This window comes from Myotis brandtii, unplaced genomic scaffold, assembly GCF_000412655.1.
Source record: "Myotis brandtii unplaced genomic scaffold, ASM41265v1 scaffold982, whole genome shotgun sequence".
NCBI classification, from domain to species: Eukaryota; Metazoa; Chordata; class Mammalia; order Chiroptera; family Vespertilionidae; genus Myotis; species Myotis brandtii.
The window spans coordinates 1194013-1205900 of record NW_005372084.1 but is presented as its reverse complement, the minus strand read 5'-3'; the positions used below and the strand labels follow the sequence as shown (position 1 = coordinate 1205900).

General features: G+C 40.9%; 1 long non-coding RNA gene across 1 annotated transcript in view; it reads right to left on the bottom strand.

The window, feature by feature from the left end:
* Positions 1–11685, bottom strand: part of LOC106724800 — a 16311-nt gene extending 4626 nt beyond the window's left edge. The window contains exons 1-2 of the long non-coding RNA XR_001360635.1: positions 11602–11685; positions 9351–9356 (exon numbers count right to left, since the gene is read on the bottom strand). This is a non-coding gene — a long non-coding RNA (uncharacterized LOC106724800). The remainder of the gene's footprint in view (positions 1–9350; positions 9357–11601) is intronic.
* Between the last annotated feature and the right edge of the window lie 203 nt (positions 11686–11888).

The following is an 11888-nucleotide window of genomic DNA, read 5'->3' as shown; positions in this document are numbered from 1 at the left end:
CCCCCGAGTGCACAAATATTTGTGCACCGGGCCTCTAGTCCTATATAATAAAAGGCTAATATGCAAATCAACCGAACAGCGCAACAAACAGTGGAATGACTGGTTGCTATGACACTCACTGACCACCAGGGGGCAGATACTCAACACAGGAGCTGCCCCCAGCCCGCAGGCCTCAGGCCAGCCAAGGCGGGTGCCAGCGGGGGGGGGCCTGATTGCCCTGCAGAGGGAGGCGACCTGTGGAGGCAGGGGGCGGGGCTGGCTGGCGAGTGGGCCAGCTGGAACCACCCCCGATCGCCCTGCTGGTCACTTCCCCCAGCGAGCGGGTGGTGCCAGGCTGGCCAAGGTGGATGCTAGGAGGGGGACCCTTCCCTTGATCGCCCTGCTGGTCGCCCCACAGATCAGCCCTGATCGCCAACCAGGCCTAGGGACCCTACCCATGCACGAATTTCGTGTTTTAGGCCTCTAGTTGTTAATATATTACATGAATTGATCGCAATAAAGAAATTTCCTGATGATGAGTATTTCATAAAAGTGTTATTTAATTAATCTTACACACCTGTAATGTTCACACACAATAATTTGGTCAGAGGTATTGGGGTGATAATTTGCCAATTGATAAACTAAACTAGGGTCAAATTCAATACACTATAATGGAGCTGTGTAAAACAAAATAGTTTTTCTTATTGTTTTTAACTTGAACATCAATTACTTAAAAAAAAATCTTTATTGTTGAAAGTATTACATATGTCCCACCATCCCCCACTGACCTCTTCTGGCCTTCCCCCTCTGATAACACTTAGAAGAGAGGTACGGAAAATTTGGCTGGTTCTATCACTTGAATAATAAGGAAATCCACTGAAACATTGAGTATTTTTTAGAATGTGACTTACCTGACATCAGTTAGAAACTTTCCTATTTTTTTACTTGCAGTTTGGTACAGGGTGAAGTTCATGCAGTTTGGAGTTAGAATAGACAAAGGGCAACTTTGCTACCTTTTTGAGCTCCAGTTTCTTAATTGAGATATTAGCCGCCTCTCAATATGTTTGTGAGGGTATCCTATCTAATAAAGATGGAGTATGCAAATTAACCGTCACTCCATGACAAAGATGGCAGCGGCGGGCCAGCATTCTGCCCCGCCCCACCCATGGAGGGCCTCTAGGCAGCACTCGCAGGCACGGAGCAGCTGGGGTGGGGCAGGACGCCTGGCTGCTTAGAATGCTGCCTCTTAAAAGCTACGAAAGTAGTTCAACTTTTCTAAGACCACAGTATGAGGAAGCCCAAATTAGCCACAGGGAAGAAAGGCCCTGTTGAGGATGCTGATCAGGTTCTAGCCTCATTCATAGGAAATGCACACTGGAGTATTTAGGTGCCGTGTGGAGGGAGAGAGGGGCCTCTGGCCAGAGGCCGGGGCGCGGGATGCTGGCGTCGAATTTTGTGCACCGGGCCTCTAGTAATGAGATAATGTTTAAAAATTAGCATCCCATAAAACACATGAACAATAGTAGAAATAATGCTTCCATTATAATACATGCATCTTGGTTAGAGGTGTCAGATTTAGGGGTGTCTGGTCTCTAAAGCTGGCTAAGGCATCACTCCTTTGCTGGGACAAGGTAGAGGGCTCACTGAAGTGATTAGAGCAATTATTCAGTTACCTGTCACGGCTAATCAGCTCTGGTCCACCTGAAGGATAGAAGTGGCCTAGCCCTGCCTTCTCAGACCAATCACTGTTATCAGATGGCATTTTTGCCTCCAGCATCTCCTTAGACATGCTCACATTTCAAACATTTGTTGCAAAAACTTAACTCTCTTACATTTATTTTCTGTTCTATTTTAATAATTTTCCTACTCAGAGGAGGTCATCTGAGGCTTATTATGATTTACTGTTTTTCCTATGTTTCCCCTTTATCCCACTTGACATGCGTTATTGCTGAGTTCCTTGTGATAAAGCAAGAGTTCCTCTCATTTTCTTTCTTCCCACAAAATCATCTTGAAGAGCAGTTGAAAGCCTTTTAGTGAAAGTTGGTATCACTGAGGAGGAAAGAAATTTGAAAGCCATAAGAAAATGGCTTATATCTGATGCAGAAGTTATTGAAGGAGAAAAATTTATCATTAATCACTATGATTCTTGCTATCATTGTCATCATCCACTTCATTATCACCATCATTGTCATCTTAATCATCATCCTCACCTCCATTATCCTTGTTTTCACTACTATCAGATATTTGTGTGTATGAGAAGTAGCATTAGAATTCCTTAAAATGGAATTAAATATACATAGTCCTGCCTCTCTAAGTCATGCAATTTAAGGCAAGCAAGATTCAACCTACACTAACAATAAATAGAATATTAAATTTTGAGTAAAAGGTAAACAAGAGCTTAGACAGCAAAAATAATTGAAATATTGCCCGTATATATAGCAGTTTTCTTTTTCTTAAAGTATGAGACATAAAAGAAAACTACAAATGCTGTGTACTTCATCTAGAGCAGGGTCAGGAGAATGTTTTTACCTTCTCTTCTAATTTGTCAGAGAGAGAGTTAGGGAAGAGGTGGGACATTATTTTAAGAATTACTTAAGGCCCTAACCGGTTTGGCTCAGTGGATAGAGCGTCAGCCTGCAGATTGAAGGGTCCCAGGTTTGATTCCGGTCAAGGGCATGTACCTTGGTTGTAGGCACATCCCCAGTAGGGGGTGTGCAGGAGGCAGCTGATCGATGTTTCTCTCTCATTGATGTTTCTAACTCTCTATCCCTCTCCCTTCCTCTCTGTAAAAAATCAATAAAAATATATTTTAAAAAAGAATTACTTAAGAAAAGGAAAATAAAAAAAGAAAGAAAAGGAAAATAGATATCTTGCTTGATAGAGTATTTCAGATGTATTAACACCTCTATTGAAATTAGTTTTGCAATTTTAATAAAAGTAGGATTATTTTCTTTGTCTGATCATGGACAACAGTAAAAATAAGATTGAGATAGACATTTCAGGTGATTAAAGTAAACCCTGATACATGACAAGGTATTTGACTTGATCTGAATCAGTGAAAATTTTTTCTCCTCCTTATTTCTATTTATCATAAGTACCACCTCACTCTACAATGCAGTGGACACTTCTCCTAGTTATGGCTCAGAAATAACATTCAGTAGTTACTTCTTACTCTCTGAAATCAGTGTTTCCTAGTAGATTTGAAAGCAAGATCCTCTGCCAAGTGTATATCTTGGAAAATGATATTACTGGCTAGACCTCATATCATGCTGTTTCCCTTGCCACAAATGCATTTTTGAATCACCATAATTTACTAAAACCTGCTTTTTCATTCTGGTCCAGCCCAAGTTCCCTTTCATTTGGAGGTATTTTTTTTCCAAATAGAGTTGTCCCAAGTGATATCTGGGAGTTGGAAGTGTGGGATGGTTCTTCTGAATTCCCATATTTACTGCTTTACAAACAGATGTTACCTTTTATTATTCTTTTTCTTTTTTTGCATGAATTCTGTCTATCTGGCCACATATTAAGTCTCCTCAGAGCAATATGACCTGGTGGAAGTAATTTAATATCACTGAGCCTTAGAGTCCCCACCTCTAATACGGGAGATAGTACTATCATCCCAATCTACAATATGGGCTGTTTTGAAGCTAAGATAGAATGTATGTTGAATAAGTGCATGACAATATGTTGAAAGTATAAAATACTGTGCAACCTTAAGTCCACAGGTCCATAAAATGACGGAGCTCTTCAACATCACCGAGTCCAGTGCTATTGTTTTAGAGGTAAGGAAGCTGACGTCCTTGAAGGGAAAGTCACGGAGTGGTTAATGTGGCTGATCCTGTGCTCAGGTTTCTGGACTCTGAGCCAGGTGCTCTCTGTCCTCCACCCTGCTGCTCTCATTAGGTAGAACCATGCACTTACTGGGCACTGAGTACTGGTTTGCTCATTAGAGATAACACAACTGGGGTGTGAAGAACTGATAATACATCCTTTAATGAAAGTGGAAGCTGATATAAAGTTGAAGGATCAGCAGAAAGGCAATGAGAGTCTTGGTGCCTGGAAGAGGAATGGGGAGAGCGTTGGAGGATGAATAGGAGCACAGAAGAGGGAGATGGGGCCTGTGGAGATGAACTTTGCTGGTGGTGTACATTTTCTGGGTTGCATGGCTAGCTAAAATGTGTGGGGCAACCTATGTGGATTTATGCTTGGATGAGAAGCTCACTTACCTCCCTCCAGTAGTCCTCTGCCTTGCACTGTGCAACCACTCACGTCCACTGTCCAAAGGGTGACTCATTTCTAACAGGAGCTACCTGCAAGCATAGTAGTCAGGTGGGGGAGTTGATTCTAAACAGTGAGGTTTCTACCAGTCTTAGTTCATGGATGGAGAAGAGGAGATCAGAATTCGAAGGGCTTGGGTGGGGTTGGTTGGTGGCCATTTTGAACACCAACCTTGGGGCAGAGGGACAAGCACCAGAGAGGTGATTGACAAATGAGTGGAGATTTGTAACAGTCAGGATATGGAATGGGATGCAACTGAGTAGATGTGACAGTTCTGGACCAAGGTGCATGAAGATTGAGAAACTGCAGTCATTCCTTTTATACAAGGCTTGTTTGTTGCTGAGCTAGGTTGGTGAAGGGGTCAAGCTGGACATTCCATATAAAGCGCTGCTTGGCACTCAGAAGTCTGAAGAGGAGAGAAGGGAAATGCAGTACGCCTCCCTAGATGATTGCTTTAGGATTCTAGCCCTATGTTTCATTTCTAGTATATATAATAGAGATGAGTGTATCATCTCTATTATTCCTACCTTGGTCAGAATGCAGCTGCTCCTTCTTTACCACCCAAAGGAAAATATTTGCTTGCATGAGAAGAGGGTTCAGTTTCCTTCTGTACACTAAAAGCAACCAAAACAGTACTGTTGTTCTCACAGAAGACAAAAGAGACTGCCATCAGTCTTCTTAAAGTAAAGGTGTGATGCAAAACATCATCATATGTTTCAAATTCTGGACCCAATGGCAGACTTGCATAGGGAAACATTTGAAAACAAACACTTTTGGTAGGAGAGCTGTTCACTTCTGTCCTGGCTTCAGCTTTTTTCTCAGCCTGGAAAAGACAGGCTTATTTTCGTAATGTTTTGACATATTGCATTCAAAAATCTGTTTGAATTAGAAGATTGTGGTTCAGGTTTTGAAAAAGAACATATTTGCTCCTGTGGTTTTAAAAAAAAATCTTTGTGAATGGTAATCTCACTTCAACCTTATCACTTTGGATGCTTGCACACCCCTCGTTCTCCTCATTGCTGATGAGCAGTTAAAGTCCTCACAGGTACACAGCTTCATTCAGTGCTATCACTTGTGACAGAAGCAGAACAATAACATTTGTAGATGGTGGCATTGGACAGCCTGGAGCTCATGAATTAAAGTTCTTACTGGCTGGCCTAATTGCTTCACCGTAGCAAGGTGATCCTATGCTACCACTCCAAAGGAAGAAAACTTTGGGGCAATTGTGTCTCTCCAATTCTATTTTAACACACGGTGCCTGGAAACATCCCCTTTCGCAGCTTGGCAAGGGAGAAAGACATGTTGTTCATTAGAAGAGAGAAAACCCAAATCAAATGTGAGTGAGGAAGCAGTGCCAGTGATCTTGCTAGTGGTGTGATCACTCAGTGTGATATTTTAAAACCTCCTCTGCTGGGAAAAGATGATGATTGGGTTGGTCAGTTTCACACTTAACTGAGGCCTGGAGAATTACAGCCTTTTTATTGTAATACAAGATTTTTATGTGCATTAACTTTAGAAATATAATCCAATAGCTCTAGCACACAGGTTTTTTTATTTCTGCAAACTCTTTTGAGCTCTGGGTTTCTACAATGTTTGCCTTATGAACAGAGAGTTAACAATTTAATAAAGCAATTATAATTGATGTTAAATTTGAATATGCCAGGGACATTGTATTATGGTCCTACAGAGAAGCAGAACCAATATAATATATATTGAGGAAGAGAGAGAAAGACTTGAATGATAAGGAATTGGCTCTAGTGATTTTAGAGACTGGCAAGTTCTGAGTTCTGTAGTTGGCAAGCTGGAGACTCAGAAAAACCTATAGTTTAGTTCCAGGGCTGAGACTGAAGGAAGAGCTGTTGTTTCAGTTTGAGTCTGAAGGCAGGAAAAAGCCAATGTCCTAGTTTGAAGGCAGCCAGGCAGGAGAAATTCCCTGCAAATCAGTGGAGGGTAGTCTGTCTTGGACTACTCATGCCTTCAACTGATTAAATGAGGCCCACTCACATTAGGAAGAGCAATCCGCTTTACTCAGTCTACTGATTTAAATGTTAATTTCCTTCAGAAACAACCTCACAGACACACCCAGAATAATAGTTGACCAAATATCTGGGCATCTCAAGGCCCAGTAGAAATGACACAAAATCATCCATCACAGGCATCAACTAACAAAGTACTAAAGTAGGAGTAAGGTCTGTGAGATTACTTGTTCTTCACAAGGCTGATGAGACAAATTCCTCTAATGCCCTGTTATCATTTAATCCTTCTTATCCCTGCCCAGGGTGAACAGTGAGCCACAGGCCACTCAGTTGATGCCAATTGCTCAGCTGCATACTTGTGCTTTTGTTGTGAAGTTCAATATCCTCTCATATGCAAAGTGAGGTTGCATTCTCTGACTATGTGGCTTTAAGGATTCTTGAGGATTACGTGCTGACCAGGAATTGGGTCCTGGCTTCTAGTTTGAATTTGTCTACCAAATTATTGTGTGCTCATACAAATTACTTGAACCTCATTTTTCTTATTTGTAAAATAATCAAGTTAGGTGTAATTCCTATGATCTCAAAGATCCTTTCCAAACCTCAAATCTCATAATTAGTAACTGATGTGAGAACTAATTAATAGATGACTGGAAACTACTATTTTAATTATATTGGTGTATTGAGTGTGAAGGATATTTGAGCTCTTTTAGCTTTTTTTTTTCCCCCCAAATATATTTTATTGATTTTTTACAGAGAGGAAGGGAGAGGGACAGAGAGTTAGAAACATCGATGAGAGAGAAACATCAATCAGTTGCCTGCTGCACACCCCCTACTGGGGATGTGTACGCAACCAAGGTACATGCCCTTGACCGGAATCGAACCTGGGACCCTTCAGTCCTCAGGCCGATGCTCTATCCACTGAGCCAAATCAGCCAGGGCTCTTTTAGCTTTTTGATATCTGGAAATGACAAGTTTCTAACTTTCACTTCTGGAATGAGTTTTATTCTACACATTTGCCTCAGACCTCTGTTATTTTGCTGTTGTCCTCATCTAAACTATATTATAAAGATGTTTAAAATAAGCTTACTTCTTCCCACAACTATAAAGTACATTCTGTGGAAACACTTGACACCCTATGAGACAATAATTGTTAGTTCATGACTTGTAAGTTATAGGTTTCCTGGCTCAAGGCCTAAAACCAAGCCTGTTTTCTCAATGGTCAGTTTTGAATCCAATTACAATAGACACCAAGAATACATTCAAGAATGTCAATTGACATTTTGGTTACTTTCCTATAAAGAAAACTTTAGCATGTATTATGGTTGGATTTATAGTACTCAGGATAGAAAACACACTTCCTATTGCTGTTTTTTTTTGTTTGTTTGTTTGTTTTAAAGAGGAAGGAAAATAACCTACTGCTTTAGAAATAAGACTGCTAACCTCATAACTGCACACTTGAAACTCAGTCTCCATCTCTTTAAGTACCACTGTGTGTTAATGACAAAGATGAAGACTATTGATCAAGATCCTTCAGAAATTGCTCACACATTCTTCATAGAATCATGGCTGACAAAGTGACATGCTATATGTTTTCACAATGACATGGAGATTGAAAATGCAAAAGTTAAATATAAATCTTCATGGAAGTTTCAGTAATTTTTAATAATTTGTTCTTTTGTCGCATGCATATGTGAATAATATATTTGTCCCAGAGCAATACGAATTCATTTCCCCACATCTGTAATATCGGCAGTAAGCTAAATTAAAAATGCATTTGTACTTGTACAGTTAAATGATCATATTTAATGAAATGTCAGAGATGAATCTTAGCAAATAGTCAGGAAATTATTTTAGAGAGTGCAGCATTTCATTACTAGCAGTCAGGGAAAAGCAAAGTGATTAAACAAATGGTTTACTGCTCTAAGGTGGTGGCTGCCCAAGAAGAATAAAAACCCAGTGTGTGGGTTTGTATGACAAATACTACATTTCTGAGTCTTAGCCCTCTCTCTCATCTTGTCCTTTCCCAACACACATGAAATCTTGAGTGTGATGGTAGCTCATCTTAGGAGGTTTAGAGACATTCCCCATGCAATGAGGGGAAAAATTTAGAAAATGGCTATGATGCCTGAGAGTCACTTCTATGAGGTCTTCCACACTTCACTTTAGCAGGGGTTAGGCAGATGAGTTGAGTAGGAGACTCAGATCAATTGCAGGAGAATAGGGAGGAGCTGGTCAATTAATAAGGAACTGTTTAGACCACAGGCCCTCACCCCTGGGCATTTGGCTATGGAGTGAACCTGGGAAGAGATGGGAGATTAGACAACTGTACTGTGGGTAAGAACAGAGTGAAAGAGGATGGTGGTAATAGGCAGTAAGTAGGAACAGAGAAGGAGAAGAGGAACAGAGTACAAGTGGGTGTGATGGGAAGTTATTTGGTAATTGAGACAGCAGAATGGGGCCATCGAGTGACCAGTGAGACCTTTGTTTGTCACCAACACACTGCCACATCGCACACAAATCCACATAAACAACTTGATGTGCTGACAGGCCAAAAATTAAAATAAGAACTATCGACTGTTTTGGTTAGTGTTATGGTCTGAATTGTGTCCTCCAAAAAGATCCCTTGAAGTCCTAACCCCAGAACCTCAGAATGTGAGCTTATTTGGAAATAAGGTCATTGGCGATGTAATTAGTTAGCAAGGAGTCATACTGGAGTGGGGTAGAGCTTATCTAATACATCTGGTGCCCTTATAAGGAGATGAGGTGACCATGGAGACAGAGAGTGGAGTGGTACAGCTGCAAGTCAAGAAATGCCAGGAGGAGACCAGGGAGGACCCTCTTTATAAATCCTTAGAGAAACAGGGCCCTGCTGACACCTGGATCTCAGACTTCAGCCTCCAGAACTGTGAGATAGTACATTTCTGTTGTTTTAAGCGCCCTTGTTTGCAGTACTTTGTAATGGCAGCCCTAGAAAACGAATGCAGTTGTAAAACATAATTCTGAATGGTAGGGTCAATGTTATATTTCTCAGTGTTTTGAAATTTTTAAGGAACTTTTATGATTTTTCACTTAATTTTCTTGTGCTGTCATCTGGTACCACGATGAGGTGAGTGAGACCCTCTCCTCTGCTGCAAAATTTAAGAGGCTGCCCCAAACCTCAGTAATTGAGGGAAATAACATTCCGAGGCAATATTGTAAAAGATTAAAATGAAAAAAAATACCATGTTTAACAAAATGTCAAAAATTTAAATACACGATCATTAGTATTGATTTTTTCTTTTGCCTCAGTATGGCCTGGCACGGCACTGCTGTCAACATCGGAATAACACAAGTTAAGTTTAGAAATGCAGATAATGAAGGACACAGAGGCAAACATATCCCCATACAAAAAGCACTATATTTTATTTTTATCTCAGGCAGACAACAAAAGGGAGGATGAAACAGCAGCAAGATGACTTGGGTTGAATTCCCTTTTCTCTATGTGAGAACTCAGACAGCAGAAGAAAGACCAGGTCAGCGAGCAGGTAACAGTGTGAGCCCAGTGAAGCATCTTTCAAATATGAAATCTGCATAAAAGAAGACAAGCAGCTATAATCCCAGTAGTGAAGGGAATTAGATCCTTTAGCCTTTACCACATGACAGTAAATGACAGCATAATAAATAAAGCAAAAGTGATTTCTGACTTACAGTTTTCACATCATATTCCAGAGGCAATTTGCTATTGTTACAAGTATATGAAATGTAGGTCTGATTATACATTAGGGAGAGCTGACAAGAGAGCATTCTGCAACAGGGAGATGCTGGCCTATGTCTGCTGGTAAATATTTATTTGGGTGCACACTTCTCCAGCTATGGAAGACCAAGAGTGGAATGTCATATCACATGCTCAATGTAGATGAACTTTTAATTGCTTAAAGATATTGGTGTGTCTTTAACACTTAAAGAAAGTTCATCTACATTTAGCATGTGATGTGACATGCTAGTGGCCAATGGAGAGGCCTAGGGTGTATGTGGATTCTAGGACAGAGGAAATGAACAAAGACAGAAATAATCAAGTGAATTGTGGACATCTGTGCTGCTGAAAATTTTTTTTTTACTGACTCCTTTGGTTTATAATCCTATGAATTTTAACACAGGTATAGATTCATGTAACAACCACCACAGACACATGAAAAACATTTCGTAACCACCCCAACTCCCACATGCTGCCCCTTTATAATCACCGTCCTTAAAACTTGATTTTGCCGTTTCTCTGCACAGTCATCTGTTAACTTTGTTTTAGGACTTACTTTCCTAAATTCCCACAATTTCACTTATGAAAAATTCTGTAAATTCATTCTGATTTTAATAATTCAGAGCTATCTAGCCCTTAAGTTTTGGGGTCTTTTACTCTAGAATAATGGTTTTATAAAAGATGTTTGGAAAAGGAGGAAAGTATGGAGATATGAAAAGTGGAGGTATGACCATTGTTTGAACAGAAAGGGATACAGAATCTCAGTCAGCCAGGAACGTTGTGTGTGAGAGATGGTACATTCATTCATCTTTTAAGGAATCTTAATGTTTGTAACACACACTAGAGGCCTGGTGCACGACATTCATGCATGGGGTTGGAGGGGGAGTCCCTCACCCTGGCCTGCACCCTCGGGGTATGTCTGTGGGGATCGGGCCTAAACCGGCAGTTGGACATCCCTCTCACAGTCCGGGATGCTGCATGCACCAGTGACCATACTTTTCATACAGGTGAAAGGCATCTTGCTGTTGTATGGGCAGCTACATTTTTTGCCCTGATTATAAAAAGTAGTACATAACATGATCCTTCTGAGGCAGTAGTACCATTTTCCCCATCTTATGGGTGGAAAAACTAAAGCAGAGGGAAGTTAAGTAATTGGCTTTGTCACACAGTTATAAGTGTAAGAATCAGGGCTGACCACAAGATGTGCAAGCCAGAGTCCATGCATGTCATCGCTGCATCATCCTGTTTTTTCAGTGTTAGAGTAGCCGTGCCAGGTTTTAATTTTTAAATCTAAGACTGTTCCCAATATATAGGGTAGGGTCCCTAGGCCTGGCTGACAATCAGGGCAGATCTGTGGGGTGACTGGTGGGCAGGGAAATCAGGGGGCCCCCTGCTGGCACCCGCCTTGGCTGGCAGCCTGGTGCCGCCTGCTGGCCAGCCCCACCCCCTGATTGCTGCAGCCAGTTGCTTCCCTCTGGGGAGTGCATGTCATAGTGACTGGTCATTCTGCCGTTCAGTCGATTTGCATATTAGGGTTTTATTATATAGGATTTCTTTTAGCAGTACTATTTACATTCAGTATTTTTGATACTGAAAGAAGGATTCAGATCCTTTTTTCTTTCATAGTTTTTTCACTTGAACCATTTTAAAGTGTACAGTTTAGTGGCCTTAAGTGCATTCACACTCTTGTGCTACCATCACCACCAGCCATTCACAGAATGTTTTCATCTTTCCAAACTGAAACTCATTCCATAATAACTCCCCATCCCCCTGCCTCCAGCCTCCAGCAACCATCCTTCTTTTCTGTCTCTACTCTTGGTTCCTCAAACAGTGTTTGTCATTTTGTGACTGGTTTGTTTCACTTAGCATAGTGTCTTCAAGGTCATCTATGTTGTAGCATGTGTCAAAATTTCCTTCCTTTT